Source organism: Panthera leo, chromosome C1 (genome assembly GCF_018350215.1).
Source record: "Panthera leo isolate Ple1 chromosome C1, P.leo_Ple1_pat1.1, whole genome shotgun sequence".
Lineage (NCBI taxonomy): Eukaryota > Metazoa > Chordata > Mammalia > Carnivora > Felidae > Panthera > Panthera leo.
In genome coordinates this window covers 161,284,410-161,304,075 of record NC_056686.1, presented here as the reverse complement: position 1 = coordinate 161,304,075, position 19,666 = coordinate 161,284,410, and the positions used below count along the sequence as shown (strand labels likewise).

General features: G+C 44.0%; 1 long non-coding RNA gene across 1 annotated transcript; it reads left to right on the top strand.

Moving 5' to 3' along the window:
• The first annotated feature begins 381 nt into the window (after positions 1–381).
• LOC122227898 lies at positions 382–8,559 on the top strand. The gene is made up of 3 exons (XR_006206271.1): positions 382–403; positions 6,726–6,874; positions 8,496–8,559. It is a non-coding gene; the product is annotated as an uncharacterized LOC122227898 (long non-coding RNA).
• The last annotated feature ends 11,107 nt before the right edge of the window (positions 8,560–19,666 follow it).

Sequence of the window (19,666 nt, the reverse complement as noted above, 5' to 3'; positions counted from 1 at the left end):
TGCATTCAGCAGGAACGTAGCCCTATGCAAATATTTTGGGCAGCAGCAGACTCTCGGGAGGAAGAGCTTCAGGGCAGATGGTGTCTCAGATAAAAGCTCTTACGTGGCTGCCTCCTGTATCTTCAGCATCTTCATTACGTCACTGATTGGGAATATGGATAGGAAAAACCAGGAAATAAATGCTAATGATGATCGCCTGAACTTCCTTCACTAGTGAAATTTGGGCTCTCATCTGGGCTCACCATGGGTGCGTGGTGCTCTACAGAAGTGGCCACAATCCTGAGGGGACAGCAGATGACTTCTGGTCCAAAGGGAGCCTGGCTTCAACTACTGGCCTGAGAAAAAGCTGCAGAAAAGAGTTTGGGCAAAACAAAAGTGAGCATTTGCTGGTTCTGCTCATCAGGTAAGATACTCTAAGGCCAGATGGGATTTTCTCCGAGCGTCTCTGCACTGCTCTAAAGAGATAATGAGCTAATTTGCCACTTTCTCCTTGTCAAAATATATCAGAAGCAGCCGTGCACGTTAACACTGTCCTGAGAACAGTAGGGATAAATAACTCACAGGGCATGGTGATTGCCCTAATTTTGACTCAAGTATTTTTTGCAGTCCATAAGGTAGCAGAAAAAAGAGTGGATGAAGATGTTTAACTTGCGATTTTTGTTGAGGATGCTAGTAGCATGGAAGCTTCTGTCACTGTCCTTCTCCGAACAGCTCGAACGATAGACCAGCACACAAAACGTTTCCGGCACAGACTTTGCTCCAGTAGTTCTGCCTTTGAAAATAACTTGATAACGGCTACAAAGTTCTTTCCAGCCAGAGCCCCCTGTCCTCCGCCTTCAACCACCTCCAAAACACATCTGAGTGTTAGAAGGGCGACTGGGTGGGAGTGGCCTGGGAGCACAGTGGATGTGAAAGGCAGCAAGGTCTATTGGCACATTCCCCGGAAGTGGAAGGAGATTGTGCCACCAGGAAAGTATCAACACGTTCTCGTCCCCTCGGGGAAAAGGGCTTGACAATTATTTTGATGCAAGGCTGCCACTGCGAAGTATTTGCTCAACGACAGGAAAGGCCTTCCTCTCAGCAGATGCAGCCCCCCCCCCCTACCCCCCCTCCGGACTCACGGCTTGGCAAGAGCATCTTGGGCTGGATTTCAATCCCGACTTGTCCCCTTGCCTGGGAACAGCCAGCACAGCTGTATATGGCAGCCATAATCTAATGTACCCTTTGTTTTTTTTTTTTTTTTTAATTTTTTTTTTTAATGTTTATTTATTTTTGAGACAGAGACAGAGCATGAATGGGGGAGGGTCAGAGAGAGAGGGAGACACAGAATCCGAAACAGGCTCCAGGCTCTGAGCTGTCAGCACAGAGCCCGACGCGGGGCTCAAACTCACAATGAGATCATGACCAGAGCTGAAGTCGGAAGTTCAACCGACTGAGCCACCCAGGCGCCCCTCTAATGTGCCCTTTGGACAATGATTCTATTAGTACTGCAAGAGGTGGCTGCAGACACGTATCTTTGGCAGGTTTGTTCTTGGCACTGTGCCATTCTTCTTTTCCTATTCCTTTTGTCTGTGCTCCTCTCTCCGCCTGCTACCTTCAAGCTGGACCTCCAGTGTCAGCACATTATCCAGATCTTCCCTCTTAGTTTTCAAATTCTTCCTCCCTCTTGGTTCTTTCATTAAAAAGTACTCATCCTCGGGGCACCTGGGTGGCTCAGTCGGTTAAGCATCCGACTTCGGCTCAGGCCATGATCTCATGGTTCGTGGCTTCGAGCCCCACGTCGGGCTCTGTGCTGACAACTCAGAGCCTGGAGCCCGCTTCAGATTCTGTGTTTCCCTCACTCTCTGCCCCTCCCCCGCTCACACTCTGTCTCTGTCACTCTCTCAAAAATAAATAAACATTAAAAAAATTTCCTCATCCTCTGCTCCATTCCTCCAAGACCCTCTGAGGGGGCAGTGCTTAATCTGGCTAATAAATTGGTGCTAAGTTGCTAATTGTTGATAAACTATTACTCTTCCAGATAGAACCTGGATGGCCTTTATACGTTGGGCCACAGGATTTCGATTTTAGTAGAGATCTTTAGGGCATTAGCTCCAAAGGAAATGGACACCGTGAATTTCATGTCCTATGGCATGGCCAATAGAAAGATGTTTCAGGCTGAGTTTTCTTGCATTTCTCAGGCACACTAGGTAGGCAGTATCGCTAGGCAAAATGTGAATTCAGTGGATAACCTGAAGTGATATTCAGAAGTGTTGGGCAAGCTGGAGAAGCGTATTTATAAACATTTCAATTTTTTAAAAATATTAATGACACTATTTTAACATTTTGTAGAATGCAACTCTTACCTGCTCTCCTTGTTGTACACTTCTCTTTTGCTTTCTTCCCAACGTTGCTGTACTTATTTAAATTTATTGTTCTGTAGAATAAATTTATTTGCATCCTTGTCCAGAAACAACCAAAAAGTCTTGGCGTGGTTAGCTTCAGTCATAGCTTGATCCAGGAGCTCCTATTTTCAGGCCCTGGCTACTCTTCTCCTCCTGCGCCATTATTCAGTAATCTTAAATGACCCTTGACTTTTAACCTCTATATCAAAAAAAATTTTTTTTAACTTTAAAAAAGCTATCTTAATTTTTGAAAAATTTAATTCAGGTATGATTGACATAGAACATATTCATTTGAGGTGTACAACATAATGATTTGCTTTGTATATATTGTAAAATGATCACCACTGTAAGTCTAGTTAACATCTGTCACCATTTATAGTTACAAAATTGTTTTCTTTTGATGAGACTTTTTAAGATCTACTCTCTTAGCAACATTTAAATACACAATACAGTACCATTAACTATAGTCCCCATGCTGTACAAAATAGCACAAAAACTATTTTGAAATCATTTTAAATTTGTGAAAGAGTTTCAAAAGTCATTCAGAAAGTTCTTGAATACCCTCATCCCGCTTCTAGTAATGTTAACTTCCTGGGTGGCAAAAGTACAACGCTCAAAACTAAGAACTTAATACTGTTGCAATCTAAATAAAAAGACTGAGGGTCGCCATTTTTTTCCGTGGAAATCTGCTTCAGCATCCAGTTGAGGATCTCGCGTCTTACTTAGATGTCACATATCCTTAGTCTCCTCCATTCTGTGACATTTCCTTAACCATTTTTGTCTCTAGTGACCTTAATACTTTCAAAGAGTACTGATCAGTCAGTTTGTAAAACATCGCTCAATTTGAGTCTAATGTTTTCTCATGATGAGACTGAGGTCATGCATTTGTGTTAAGAATACCTCAGAAATAATATAGACTCTTCTCAGGCCATCATATTGGGGGTACATGATATCAGGATGTCATATTACTGGTAATGTTAATTTAACATGGTGTCAGCCAGGTTTCTCCAATGAAAAGTTAACAATATCTCCCTTTGTAATTAATACATATCTTGGGGGAGATACTTTGAGACTACACAAATATCTTATTTTTCCTCAAACTTTTGCCCATTAATTTTGGAAATCATTGATTGATTTTGCCTGCAACAATTTTTACTGTATTATTCTAATAGTAATTTTCTAGTTCCCTCATTCCATCTATATTTATTGGCTGGAAGTTTTCTGTAAAAAAAGCTGTCTCTTCTCCATTGATGTATTTATTCAATTACTTATTGGTATCATTACCAATAAATGTCCATGACATGGACTTTTATTTTATTCTATAAATTACAACCTGACTAGTCACGTTGTACATTTATTTTATTCTGTGGACATTTATGGACATTTATTTTATTCTATACTGTCATTATACAATCCAATAATGTCATTATTTATTTTGTTTTTCAAATGGTTCATCTTTGGCTATTGGAAGCTCTTTCATGCCTTTTGATATGCCTCCATCATCATTATTATTTTTTTTTACGTTTATTTAATTTGAGAGAGAGAGAGAGAGAGAAAATGTGTGAGGGGGAGAGGGGCAGAAAGAGAGAGACACACAAAATCCAAAGCAGGATCCAGGCTCTGAACTGTCAGCACATAGCTCCATGCAGGGCTTAAACTCAAGAACCATGAGATCATGACCTTAGCCAAAGTCAGACGCTTAACTGACTGAGCCATCCAGGCACCCTGCCTCCATCATTGTTGTTGAACCCTTCCCAACTTTCTAGCACTTTGAGATGCAAGAGACTCATATGTTTTCTCTTTTGTAGTCCCAGAATCAATCATGTCTCCAAGGAGCCCTGGTTCCTTTTGTTGGAGAATGGTATTTGGAACCCAAGATCTGGGTGCTTAGTTATGCTTATCATTCCTGGGGTGTCATTGTGTCTAGGCCTTCTCAAAAACAAGGCTATGAAATACACTAGCTCATGCACACACACACATATTTATTTCTGAGTATATCAGAAACCTATCCATCTATTTGGGCATGTATTTTATTTATTTGTCTGTCTATCTATCTATCTATCTATTTTGAGAGAGAGAGTGTGAACGGGGGAGTAGGGGAGAGAGAGGAAGAGAGAGAGAGAGAGAGAGAGAGAGAGAGGGAATCCCAAGCAGGCTCTGTGCTGATAGCACAGAGCCCAATGCAGGGCTCGATCTTACCAATCATGAGTTCATGGCCTGAGCCGAATCAAGAGTCTGATGCTTAGCTGACTGAGCCAATCAGGTGCCCCCATTTGGGTACATATTTAAAAACCATAAATTCATACTAGTACCTCTAATATCAATCCAAAAATCTTGGGGTTCATTTAACCTCCCTTCTTTCCTTATTTTCTTAAATTAGTTTATTTCTTTTTAATTTCTTTTTAATTTTTTGAAAGAGAGCAAGAGAGTATGCATTCATGTGAAAGTAGGGGAGGGGCAGAGAGAGAGGGAGGGAGAGAATCCCAAGCAGGTTCCACACTCAGTGCAAAGCCCAACACGGGGCTCGATCCCGCAAACCCTGGGATCATGACTTGAGCCCAAATGAAGAGTCGCACGCTAAACCGACTGAGCCACCCAGGCGCCCCCTTTCTTTCCTTATTTTTAACTTTTTTCTCTGACAGTGAGAAGCTGGACTCTCATTATCTACACTATATTTACCTATTTTCTCAAGCATGGTATAAACATATAAAGTTGTGACCAAATTGCTTCTTTCTCTTTCCTAGGAGTTCCAGAAAAAGTTCCAAGATTGGTTCTTACCGGGCTGGGTTCTGTGCTCATCCCTGATCCATTTACTGTGGCCAGAGGAGTGGATCAAGCTGATGAGTCAGGCCTGAGATACATGTCCACTCCTGAGACGGGGTGTGTGTGTGTGTGTGTGTGTGTGTGTGTGAGACTGTCCCATCTAAACCATAAGGATTAGTGTAGATGAGGGGTGGTTCCCAGAAATTAGAGTCCAATTATCAGAAGAAAGGGAAATAATTCTGGGCAGGTTAAAACCACAGATGTTCACTGCTCCATCGAGTGGGACAGTAGTACAGCAATGTCAATACTGAGAGAGGTGAGGGGTGGAGGAGTGAAGCGTAGAAATACTTGCACGGATGCAAATGACTGCCAAAAGGTGAGTTGGTTTTTCCTTTTTTTAAAGTATGTACAGTTGATAAGAACGGGAATATTACCCCAATTTAGCAAGAGTCATTGCCAGGCTTGTTGGCTGGACCTACTTTAAGAAGAAATAAAGAGAAGCTTGCTTAACATGATGCTTTTTGTCCAATTTCATGCCGAAATTCCATGAAATGGCTGCTAGGTTCTGCTTAATTCCAACAGGCTTCTCTACCCAAGATTTGGGCAGCTGCCACAGGGAGAGATCAGTCAAGCCCTCTTGAATGGCTGGCTGCAGACTTTGAGATCACTTTTTTTAATGTTACTAATCAGCGGCTATAACTTAAAGCTCGTATAGAGTAGAAAAACTTCAAACTTCAAAATTGTTTGCAACGTTGGAAAGCCACAGAAACATTTAAGTAAGATGTAGAGTTGTTTGTTTTGTTTTGTTTTGTTTTTTAAAGGTACAGAGTTGGTGGCTGCTATTTAGTCTTGGGGTGTGAATTTGTTCTAAACCTCTTCGGTTGTTGCTCCCTTTTTACTGCCTTTTGTCTTATTAATACTTCATTTGTATAGAAACTTCCTTAATTAAACAGTGCATTTCATTAATCTAGCATTCGGCTAAAAATCACATCTTAATGAGATTTTATATCTCCCAGCCTTTTTAAAAAATCAACTGCCTCTTTTAAGGGGCTTGGCCCTTTTTCTCTTCTGGGTTATTAGAATGTGTCTACTATGGAATACAACAGCCTTTATGCAGCAACTCAGTGGTTTAATCACAATGCAAAAACAACATTGCTAATCTGAACAATCTACATGGATGACAACTCATTGGAATAACTATCAATTAACAACATAATTGTCATTTATCCGTTGCCAACATTAAAATAGGCAATTGTTACTTCTATGAGCCTTTTGTGCTTTTTTTCCCCCTTCTCTTCACAGGGTGTGGATATAGGGCAGGGACCTGGGTTGAAAACTTGAAACTGACGACCAAGTTACTTGCTGTTTTAATCATTGAATCATCTTTCTTATAGTTGTTCTGAAGTAAAACAGTGGTCCTAGTCATAAAATTTCATGCCAGGCTTGGCAGGTCGACCTTGCTTTGGTTCTGAAATCTCTATAGCATCAAACGTGTTGCCAGGTCTATATTCTCTCTAATCAAGGGCTATTATAGACAGAGCATGACATGCGAGTTCTCTCCCATTTTGTTCCAACAAGATCATGTCAAAGAAAACCCAGCCTCTGTACGAAGGCAGAGTCTGCTTTTGCCAGTGCAGCTGAAAAGAACTTAGCCCAGCAGCCTCGGATAATGACCTCCGTGTTTTCCTCTCTACGCAATTGCAACATAGAGACCTGAGCCTCTATAGGTGAGTGGGCAAAAATAGAAGGAAAAGAATCAGGGTTTGGTGGAGAAGGGCGCTGTGAAGATCAGACGTACCATGACCACCTTATGAGTTGCCTATCTTTCTGTCTCTTAGCAGAAGACAGGTGGCAGGGCGGAATTAGTTTCCTGGTCATGCAGGATCCCCTTCAGGAAGAGCTGCCTAAAAGTAAGACTCCAACTTGTGTTTGGGCACAAATCAATTCACGGTGAAGTGATTTCTAGTGAAGGCCCAGAAGTAGCGAGAATAAAAATTAGCACATACATCCAACCGGCTCTTTTGCATTGGGCCAATTCATCCACACATCATCGCCGGGTACTTCACCATTTGGAGACAGAAGTTTGACTTGGAACTTGCAACAAACATTCACTTCCTCCTTGGGGGGCACCATAGGGGAATGGAGAAACAGGGTTTTAAGCCAGACCCCAGGTATTGGAATAGCAGCACTTCGAGCTACGGCCAGGGGGTGTCCAGGCTCCTTTCTTGGGTCTTTAATTTCTTACCTCTAAAATGATGAGAATCATTCCACTTTGCAGGGTTGTGTAGAGGATTAAGTGCACTGATGGTGCTTACATGGCCGGTTGCTATTAAAGAGATAGCTACAGGGGCGCCTGGGTGGCTCGGTCGGTTAAGCGTCCGACTTTGGCTCAGGTCATGATCTCACAGTCCGTGGGTTCGAGCCCCGCGTCGGGCTCTGTGCTGACCGCTCAGAGCCTGGAGCCTGTTTCAGATTCTGTGTCTCCCTCTCTCTTTGCCCCTCCCCTGTTCATGCTGTGTCTCTCTCTGTCTCAAAAATAAATAAACATTAAAAAAAAAATTAAAAAATAAAGAGATAGCTACAAAGACACTTTTACTGACCTAAAGATGTTTAAGTTAATGAAATAGCCTTGCTTCTTTGATCTTAATGAAAGGGAATTTAAATTCTTAAAAATTAAAAAAAAATCTTCAATGAGTGATTACATTTTATTTTATTTTTTTAATGTTTATTTATTTATGAGACAGAGAGAGACAGAGCATGAACGGGGGAGGGGCAGAGAGAGAGGGAGACAGAACCGGAAACAGGCTCCAGGCTCTGAGCCATCAGCCCAGAGCCCGACGCGGGGCTCGAACTCATGGACCACGAGATCGTGACCCGGGCTGAAGTCGGACGCTTAACCGACTGAGCCACCCAGGCACCCCAAAGTGATTACATTTTAGAGCTCACTTTTGGAATTCAGTGGGCTGTTATTGTTATTACTATGCATAGTAACTTCAATAGTCAGCTCCTGAATCAAGCTTTTCTGTGCAGCTGGATGGGTGCTGTCGGTAAGCGAGCCAGTTTTGCAAACAGAGTGTGACATGTACAGGTGGAATTTAATAACAGTATAGCAAATATCCTTTGTCTTCCCCTCGTGGGTACATCATTTGATTGTTTATAGTATAGCCAGCATTCCAAAGACAGCAAGAACGCTTTCTTGTACTAATTTAACCGTTGTGTTTTGGAGAAGATATAGCTCTGCTTTTTATGCCCCTTTGGCTTAGGGTTGGGGCAGGAGGGCGGCGCTTTTTACGTGCCAAAGAACAAGTTTTCCGTTTATGTAATGTTTTGCCTATTTTTCTTCTCTAGACGCTTCCCTGAAGCCAGCCCATTGTTGTGCTAGTCACTGATGACCCTGGTGATTCTGGCCGCCTGCGTGCTTCTCCCGCGGTGTGGGAAACACACTTTACCTTGTGGCTCCGCCCTTCAAAGGTTCTGTTTGCCGCACGGAAGAACTGTTGACTCTGCCAATCGGGAACGTCTCATTGCATCCTTTTTCCACACCATCTGTCTGACCTGGACCCATTCCAAACACTACGGCTCTGCTGGCAGAATGGTCTTCCTGCTACAGAAGTTGTGTAATCTGCTAATTGACAGGGTAAGGAAAATTTGTATTTGGGTTACAGCTGAAAAGTTGGATGTTTCTTTGATGGGGCTTTAAATACTGACATATGCTGCATTGGTTTTTGATTTTAGGCATCCCGTTTGTGCATAATCACGCACTCTCCCCTGTGTTCTCTGCCTCATTGAGAATATGGCATCCTTCGGAGAAGAACACCGATGTGGTCTACCAGAGAATTATCCTCTACCTGGTGTACTCATGAAGCAACGATTTTATTATTATTATCTCTTTGTAGTATGAGACAGATGGCAAAGCAGGAGTTTGCTTTACTGAACGAGATGCAGTGTTGGTCACGGCAAATCGCCTGGAATGGTTAATATCTTCAGTCGTTGTTGTGTCTAATGAGCGTGTTCGCTTTGGTACAAGGCCTGGTCCTACACTCAGCCCCTCATTTAAGTGCCAAGTTGTTGTCGATCCTCTTTTTGTGCCCATAGGCTAAGGGTAGAAGAATCCTAGAGAAGGAAATATCTTTAAAATCGTGCTGTTCAAGTGCACCCTTGGGGTCATCCTTCTCTTAAAATTGTGCTTTTAAATCTTAGCGTGAGCAAACCCCACGTCAGCAGGCGTGGTCGCGTGCAACAACGAGACCCGTGTCCCTAAAGCACGATCCGCTCTACACAGGAGCTACCGGCACATGTTGGGGATAGTGCACGAGTTGGGGGTGATACCAAGGCTCTGGCCTCCACAGGTCCCTCTCTCAGCTGTACCCCTCGACCCGCGCTGAGCAACGCTCAGCGTGAGGAAAGATGAGAACGGAAGAGGGCTTCTTCCCTACCTTTGAAAACTTCAAAGACGTCGTTCCCAATCTGGTTCTGATGATCCATGTCTCAGTGCAAAGCATCCATAAAGATCTAAAACCTGTGCACTGATCAGAAATCGTTTTTGGAAATTCGGATTTAATCCCATGAGCCAAATGATCACTACCAACAGCGATCAGGGAAAACCAAAGTCCACAGCAAATTTTCATTTGGCAAATGCATAAAATGTTCAAAAGAGCAGAGGTCTCATTTACATTCCTTCCTCTCATATGGGATTTTCTTCTATATTAGTAATTAAAGGGTGCAGGCTATAGAGTGCAACTATATCACATAATAGCCATCGGGGACGCACTAACAACTTCCTTGAAGTAACGCACACTAGGGTGTTTATGGTTCAGTGTCACATTGACTCTCTTTGATCTAAATTAGGATTCATTGGCAAACTCACAATAGGCTCCACATGTACCCCTCTCAACCTCTTTCTTTTAATCATGGAAATTAGAGATGGAAAATACCCATTAAGTCACTTAGTTCACTTCCCTGCCAGGGTGAAATTGTGGCCTGTGATACACGGGCAGTGCTTGGTCCAGCTTAAATCTAAATGTCTCAGGGGACATGCAGCCTCTTGGTTTTATAGTTTTCCTTTTTCACTTGCAGTTCGGAGAGGGGGAAAATACACAACAGAGGGAGAGATTCCCTCCCCTCCTCATGCACTGGAGTTAATGCTGGCGGGTGAGTGAATGTGCTCACGGCCTGTCAGCCTTCTGGAAACCACACCTTTTGCTGTGGCGATTTCATTACTCATAAGGTACACAGTTAAATTCAACCCCCATCCCCAATATGTTTTACTCTTCAGCTCAGTGAAACTCTCCAGGTTCCTGGACTTTTCCTGTAAACTCGAGCCAGCAAGCACCCCAGGTTTGGTGGGAGGGGCGAGGCCCAGGAAGGGAGAGCCTATTTTAGGGTCTCTGGTTGATTCGTTGTAAACTGCACAGGCCTTCCTGTGATGTCACTGGCACAGTGTGAGCTCATGAATGGAACACTGCCTATGTTATTCTGGTGAGTGACCCACTGGGGTATTTTTATACTTTTGGTATCTGAAAGATGAGAGATGTGCGTCGTTGCACAATGAATTCTGTCCCTGACTCGTGTTCAACAACAGCAGACTGTCCACTCAGCATCTGCTCATATGTCTGGCTCTTGAAGTCAGTTCGAGGGGAAAGCAGCAAAATCCCAGGGACCATCTTGCCACTGGGGTCTCTGGGAGACACGCAGCTGAGACTTCAAACAGGAGGCGACGCCCATCGTGACACTTGCATTTCGGGTTTGTGTCAGAGGCCGCGTTTTAGTCTGGAGAGCTGGCACTAACTTAGAACAGTCTAAGCGAACGTTTCAAATCCAGACACAGACGTGTTAGAATATGATCATTCATGTTACAAGATGGAGGTCTCCCCCACCCCAATTCACTGCAAGTTTCACTAGTTAACTGAAGGAGGATCCAGTTTGCAAAACCTGATGTGCAACTGTGTCTGAGAAGATACCCCTTGTGGTTTCTCTTAGACAAAAAAATGTTTGCCTTTCTGTACATCTGTGTTAACTATGCATTCACATACTTTCTAGGGCTTCTACAGTGGACAGTGTATTCCTGGGATGATTCTTACTTTAAATACCTTTGAGTGGCGGGGCGCCTGGGTGGCTCAGCCGGTTGAGCGTCCGACTTCGGCTCAGGTCATGATCTCACGGTCCGTGAGTTCGAGCCCCGAGTCGGGCTCTGTGCTGACAGCTCGGATCCTGGAGCCTGCTTCAGATTCTGTGTCTCCCTCTCTCTCTGACCCTCCGCCATTCATGTTCTGTCTCTCTCTGTCTCAAAAATAAACATTAAAAAAAAATTAAATACCTTTGAGTGGTAATTGATACTGGGTCTTTGAATGGGGGGCAAAAAAAGATCCAAATTAGGTTCAGGGTGATAGTCTAGAATGAGGATTCTCCTGAATGCCATTCTAATACTGAGTCCTACTTAGCTAATGAAAACCTTAATTTTTTTAAACTTTATTTAAATTTTTTTTTTTAATTTATATTGAGAGATATAGAGAGCAAGCGGGGGAGGGGCAGAGAGAGACAGAATCCCAAGCAGCTCCGTGCTGTCAATGCAGGGCTCGAAATCACGAACTGTGAGATCATGACCTTAGTCCAAATCAAGAGTCAGACACTCAACCAACTGAGCCACCCAGGAGCCCCTGAAAGATCTCGAATCTTAAAACAGATGTGGCGAAAACTGCTTATCATTCTCCCAATCTCCATTCTCCCTGACACATATCTATTTACTTATTATCTTTAAAGTTTATTTATTTATTTTGAGAGAGAGAGAGAGAGAGAGCAAGCACGAGCAGGGGAGGGGCAGAGAGAGAGAAGGAAAGAAAGAGAATCCCAAATGGGGAGATTCTGGACACGGGGCTCAAACTCCCAAACCGTGAGATCGTGACCAGAGCGCAAACCAGAAGCAGGAAGCTTAGCAGACTGAGCCACCGAGGCGCCCCTCCCTGACTTTTACTGTTTCTCACCCACCCTCATGGCCCTCTCACTCTACCTCCTACCTGGGTGAGGCTGTGCGAGGGCAAGCGGCATGGAGCCCTTCTGCTGGGGGTGCCCCATCCCTCCGTCCTGTTGCTGTCAGCCTGGAGAGGGGACGTGGTGGTTGGAGCTCTAGCTGCTGGAAGATGACAGACAGGAAGACCACTCTTAGGAGTGACTGCAGGCCGCTGAGTCCCAGATAATTTCATGGAGCTGCCTGACTCACCCCCGAGACTTCTTTTACATGAAAGAATCCCAAATACACCATTAGCTGAAGTGAACAATATGGACACTGAGAAAAAGCCTTCTCTTTGTTTCTTCTATCCATCCTGCTCATGACGTGGAGGAAGGTACGTTCCCACTCCATAAAGGATTTCAGGACGACCCAGGCCAGAAATAATGGTAAGTAGGACTAAAAATAGAGTGACCGAGAGGAGAGCACATGACTAGGAGGTCAGGACCAGGATAAGGTAAACCGAGATAGAGGACAGAGATAGATGGATTCCGAAGGGATGTGATCTGTACATCAGATCAACTGTAGTGTGGCAAGCACCCATATCAGAATGTTTAGAGACTTTTCGTCTTAAAATGAGAGCCATTGAGATCTCGTCCTGTTTAACGCACGCCTGTCACATGCTTCCCTTGGCCAGCCCGTGACACTCCCAGACGGTGTCTGCGGAGCTCTGGGCAGACTCTCCACACCCAGAGATGCCTCCTTGCTGGCTGGCTGGGTTGCCATTGGCAACCTGTGGCATCTTGCCGTGCACCTGCGTCCAGTTACGCGGATTCTGGTTTCTATTACCCATGCTTAAGTATCTCCTCGCAAAAGGAGGATAGTATCTTCAAAATATCCCTGCAAAGAAACTGCTGGTTTGCCTTTCATGCTAGTACCATCTGCTGATCCTTCCCGGGCTGCCTGGGCAAGCTCTGTCTCAGCTTCACTAAGAGCAAGTGCGATGACAGTCCAATCTAGCGAGGTCTGAGAGAAAAGGCCAAAACGATTTTGAAATTATTAGAAGACATTTTAAAATATGAATTTATATCCTTAGTCATGAACAGTGAACTTTGCCCTCTGTGTATATTGTGCTTTAAAATATCAGCTAATAATATATAATCAGATACATGCATAGAACTTATAAATAAGGAAATAAATATACACCTTAATTACACCAAATAATATATACCTTAATTTTTTTCCTATGAGATGGTAAGATTACAAGTTTTATGGCCTCTTGTAGAGACTAAGAAGGTCCATACCTTCAATTTCAAGTTTGACTCTGAGCTTCCTAGAAGCTTTAAGAAGTGAGAGGGAGATAGAAAAAGGGATGGGCAGTTAAGACATAATGTTCATGCTCAGAAGTGACAAAACATACTATTTCCTCAAGATGAGTAAAGCTTTTTTGAGCTTGAAAAAGAGCAAGTTTGTTATGGGGTCTTTTCTATGGGGACTGGGTGATACAGTAGACAATATCCTCAATTTTTTTCCTATGGCAGATGCTATAGGAGTTTCATTTAACGGCTCCACAGAAGATTTTTGGTAAATGTTGACAGCAAAATATCCAAATGCAACTCAAGGGAAGAAATTCTGCAAGGGGCGGGGGGAGGATAACACAGCCCAGATATTTGGCTTTCTGGTGGCCCATCTAAATGCAAGAACCGAACCTAGAGTAAGTTTTCTTTCTACAAATGTGACTTCATCCAGTGGGGGTTTGGGCTGGAGTAGGTCGGGCAGTCAGTCTGTGAATAGGTTCACTGATGTGGGCTGGAGTCCACTTACGTGTGGGACTAGTTGGGGCAGATTCATGTACCTGGGAAGTTAAACAGAAGGGCTATCTTTTTGAGAAAACGAAGAGTTCAAGGGTGCCCTGACCTGGGTGGAGAACCATCCCACGGGTGCCAAGAGGGTGGTACCGAGGGCAAAGCCACGTTTGTTAAACTGGGGTCCAAGCCCACGTGGCAAAAATATCAAGAGGTATGTTTTTCATCTTGTTCCCATGATTCTGTGTCCCTAATGTGGGCAGCCAGGTGGAAAATTTCCCCACGCATGACCTTGATCAGATTTCAGGCAGTGGGATTCTCTCATGCTTTTAAGATCTCAGTGAACGCTTTCCCTCAACCCGGATGTGTGTGTTTCTTAGGCAATTATCCACTGGCCAGGGCCATGAGTCCCAGAACCAGGCTACTTAGTTCTGAGCCCTGGTTGTACAACATACTCTGAGATCTGGGGTCATTTATAGCTCTTCCCTGTGCCTCGGTTTTTTCATTTAAAAACAAAGGATGAGAATACCATCTCATAACCACTTAGGACAGTGCCTGGAACATGCTAAGTACCCAGTAAATGTTGGTGTTTAATATTATAAGCATAGGGGACATGGACATAAAGAAATGTTTATAGTATTATAAACAAAGGGGACTCCTGGAGTCAGGCTGCCTGGAGTCAAACCTTGACTCTTACACATACTTGCACGACCTTTTAATTCCTCCCTTGGTGACCGGGGTGTGGGGTTGGCACTTTGCATATGGGGTTGCTGAGTGGGTTACACCAAATAGCATCCGGACAGGTGCCTGCACATAGTGAGAACTCTCTCGGTGTTGTTTGTTACCACTGTGAAACCTGGGCCAATGACTGGGATCTTTGCAGTGTTAACATTTCACTTTTACGTGGATTCTACATCCAGACAGCTCCGTTTTCACTGTTACCTTTCACTGTTACCCTATCACTATTGACTAATGGTTTGATGTTTGGCTTAAAATTTATTTATTTTATTTTATTAAAAAATGCTTTCAATTTTATTTTTGAGAGAGACAGAGAGTGAGCAGGGGAGGGGCAGAGATGGGGAGAGAGAGACACAGAATCCAAAGCAGGCTTCAGACTCTGAACTGTCAGCACAGAGCACAACACAGGGCTCGAACCCACAAACCACCGGATCATGACCTGAGCCGAAGTCGGACGCGTAACCGATTGAACCACCCAGGTGCCCTATGTTTGGCTTAAAATTTAAACCAGAGATCCCTTCCCCTTTCGCCTGGCATAGGTGTGGGCGATGGATGTCCCTCTTTCTGTGCTCTGATTTCCTTACATCTCTGCAGAATGATTGCCAGAGTATTGCATAAACAATATGTATATATCAGCCCATATTTTTCATTACAAATTTTTATTCCATGATTTGGTTAACATCTCTGAAGCGGCAAACTTGTGATTTGTTTTCAATCATGTTCTCCTGAGACGCTGGCTCTGTAGCAATCCTCAGACCTTCCTGTGGGCCTCCTCCTTCCCTCCCCTTCCCTCTCCCTCCCTCTCCTTCCCTTCCTCCCTCCCTCACTGGGGGATGACATTTTCTCAGAAGTTGCCTAGCGGATTGAAAACTTGGAACATTGAAGTAATGAGCTATCCCCGTTGGTTATATATTGGGTGTGTTTTTCCCAGCACAAATGTGAAAGTTGAGATAAATTTGGGAAATGCTTTAGGAATCTCTCCTCTTCTCTCCCTATCACTCTACCCACCAGGTTCATGCACAATTAATTGCCTTAGCTTCCAAACAGAGCTCCCAGGATGGCCTTCTGGTAGAGACAGGGGGGACCATGTCCTCACAGACGCAGTTAGATGTGCTGGGTTTGTGGCCCCGTTGAGACATCTGGGACCTCATTAGAGATGGGTTAAAGAGGATGCCAAAGGACTTAAAAATTTTTTTTAATCTCCTACTCTACACATAAGGAAACCTTATGCTCTGTGTCTGCACGGGGTTAAACTAGGACTCATGTTTTATTGGTACACACTAATGTGTGTACTGATTGTTTGTGGAAATCCTTCTGTGTCCATGGGCAGGTCGCCCCTGTCCCCAAGCTCCTGTGCCATGCTCTCTCCCTCACTCCAGCTGCTCGGGCTCCACCAGAGCATGACTCCTCACCGCCCCCCCCCCCCCATTGCTTTCCCATGATGGACAATGTCACACCTGGATTAAACCAGATGGTGACTTGATGTTTAAAGTGTCTCACAAGCCACAGATCTGGATCCAGCAAGACTCAAGCATCCTCCATCTGCCCTCTCAGGGTCTCTTTTCTGTCCCTTGACACCCTTGGTCCCTTGCAGCCTGTGCATTTTGACTGGTGAGTGCCTCTGCTACTCAGAGATGTGACCATGGGCAAGTTCCTAAGGCCTTGGCTTTGGTGGCCCACTGCAACAGACAGCTGCTTTGTGAGGTGAGGTAAGAAAGTGACCAAGGCCCAGAGCTTGGCATACGGGAACGTCTCAAGGAGGTTGGCTCTCCTTCTCTCCTCTCCCTCTTCCTTCCCTCCCCTCCTCCTCTTCCTCAGTCCTTTGTCACCGTCATTCAGTGCCCAGGGACCCAGTCCCACTATTTACCAGGTTGTTAAGCAGTCAGATGTTTATGAAAATGCTAGTAGTGCTCAACTGTGTTCAGGAAGGGTCGAGGGGAGGGGATGGGAAGAGCCTTCATCCTTTCTGTTTGGACCTATCTACCTCTCACTGAGTCTTGAAGAACATTCAAGAGGACGAGAGTGTATTTCCAATTCTCCAGTGACTTATGGAGGCTGCTTCTAGTCATTTTAGCCCATAAAGGATGGTCTCCTAAACACCCGTGCTCCTGAACATTTCTTCTGAAATAGTAGACAAATGATGAAAGCTCTTTTTTGGGCTTGCTTTCCTTCACATAGATGTTTCTTGAGCCCTGTAGTCATCTGTTCTGCTGACGCGGGGGGACTTTGTATACACATTGGTAGATGTATATGAACTTTGTTGAGCTCAGAAAGAATCAATGACTTGCCCTGGTTCACAGAACCTGCTTTTCAGTGGTTGACCTGGATGGAATGCAGGTTACTCGGCTCCTGAACCAGAGTTTGGGATGATTGCCCATCCCTAGTCCCCAGTCCCACCTCTGTGCTTGGCCACAGCTCCATGCCATTCCTAATAGCTCCATGTTTAATTCTATCTCCATCTGCTGATCCTAGTGTCTCCCAGATCCATAACGTAATTTGTGATAAGAGTAACTGACAAGATTGAGCTAAAATCTGCTGTCTTTAGACTTAAGTCTGACGTAGACCTCAATTCCCAAAGATTAAAAATGCCAAGCTGTGTAGAAATGCATTCCGTCAACTCATTCATTCATTTATTCATTCATGCATGTATTTATGGAGCCTCTATGTATCGGCATTGGGCTTGGTACCAGGGAACAAGTAGACAACAAGGTCCCAGACATGGGCACGTAAAAATTAAATTGCAATACTAAGCAGCCTTTGCTTAAAGTACTGATAAAGTATTGAGGGTGTAAGTAAGAGCTTAGAGGAGAATGTGCCATGTGCTGGGAGAGTTAAGAGAAGCTTCACTGAGGGAGTGGGTCTTAGAGCCAGGATCTGGGCTGAGTCAAACTCAAGGGAGTGGAATGAACCTGGAAAGTGTTAAGATTCAGCTGTATAAGATGCCATGAACCACAGGTGATGAGGAGTCGTGGCCACCACCTTTGGTCGCCCGCGTGTGTCTAGGAAAATGGAAACCAGGGGCAGGTGAATGCTGGAGAGCAAGACATCATGGTCATTTACAAACTGGGAGAGCAGGTGACATGGGGACTATGGAAGAACTGGATGAGGAGTGAGGAGAGGAGGTAGAGTTTGATTCTGTGCCACCATGAAGACATTAAGTTTCATATTATTTTATCAAGAACAGATGTTTGTGGGAGTCAAATTGATTCAAATGCAAAAAAAAAAAAAAAAAAAAAGGCCAGATCTGAGATTTATTAAACTCTTTGGGAAAGCTTTGGGAAAACTGGAAATTTTACAATCTATTGATTTCAGTGCCTCATTGATGTAGTAATCTTATGGAAGAAATGTGTAATATGAAGTCTATTTTATCTTCTCATAAAACTTAAGGATGAAATGTATGAGGGAAGACAACATAGGGAATCTTTTTGTAGAACTTGTAGTCAATTCAAGTTATCCTACTGCACAGCTGGCTATATTCATTGGCTGGACTCCAGAAAGTTATAAAGGGAATATGAGCAAATGCAGCTTTTGCTCCTCAGAGTTCATCAAAATCCAAATCTTTTACAATTCTTTTTATGTTGGCCCTAAAATGTTACTTGACTCAAATAATCTTCCCCTCGATGGCAAAGAATGTCTCACAAGCTACAGATTCATTGGTCAACTTGACATTCCAGGTTCCCAATAGCTAATGTTACCCCCCCTCCCCCTTTTTCTAGAACACGGATCTTGTGGGTGATTTATGGGTGGGAATGATTTAAGGCTCAGTTACCCTCCTTTTAACAACTCCTATAGTGCCTCTTACTCTGAACTGTATCGCATTTCTCATTTGGTTCCCTGTGCTCCAAAAATTTTTCCTCTCCATTTTAATGTGCTCACTCCTTCCTTGACTTTAAGACTCACCTTGAAGGAAAAATGAACATTTATTGATGCTTCATATGGACCAGACACCGCACCAGCCATTAATACTGCTTATCCATGTGAAATCAACAGCTCTTTGAAGAAGGTATTGTTTTTGTGCCCCCTCCCAACTTGTCCTTTTATAATGAGAAACCGAGGCTCAGAGATGTTAAGAAACTTGCCCGTTGCTGCATATCGTGGTAAATGTGAATTAGGGTGACCGAAGAGCCCTCTACGATTTCCCCTCTTCTGAGAAAAGCCCCCAATATTCGGGGATGGGAGTAAGGACCTCATCCTCGTCAGACCAAGTGAATCATTCCCTGGGAGTTTTGCAACAGGAACTGGGGAGAGGGAGCTAATCTTTCCCTGATGGTTAAGGTAAGGATGAGGAAGAGCTCAGGGTTTCCCGACGAGGACAACATCAGCGTGGAACATCAGAAATAATGCTGCCTCAGAGACCGATGCAGAGAAAAGAGAGCATGCTGGGAGTTTGTGAGTCCCTGGTCCCAGCTGTCTCTGATGTCCAGTGGCATTCTTGCTTTTCCCGGATGGGGAGGGGACACTTCAAATAAGTTCGTCTTTTTGCTCAAGCTAGCTTGGGTTTCTATCTTTTACAGTCAAGAGTTCTCATTTTCCTAGGGAGGTAGACAGAAATTCTAGAACACATGCTTTTCCTCCCTGCCATATGATATGATCAGAAGTTGTCTTTATCAGACCTTCTGTGGCCTAGTCTCATGGATAACCTGTAAGTGATTTCATCTGGTCACTCCCACCCCATGACCTTCTTCTTTGGGAAACAAGGAAGAAAGGCAAGAGTTTGACAATGCAAAACGAAGTTCTATGCCATGACCAGAACACGTGCTATGTTCTGTTCTATGTAAGTTACCCGAGCACAGAGACCAGGACTACTGAATTATTGTATGTGGTAATAGAACATTTTAACTGTGCACACATTTGATAATGTGACTTTGAGACTGAATCCAAATGAAGTCTTCTAAGAAAAACTGGAATCAAACAGTTTTGAGTTAGCAAAGAGGCAAGCGAACAAATGTCCAGGCTCACAGTATATGCATAAGGCTGCGTTCGGTTGAGAGAGAGAGAGAGAGAGAGAGAGAGAGAGAAAAGCACAGTCGTTG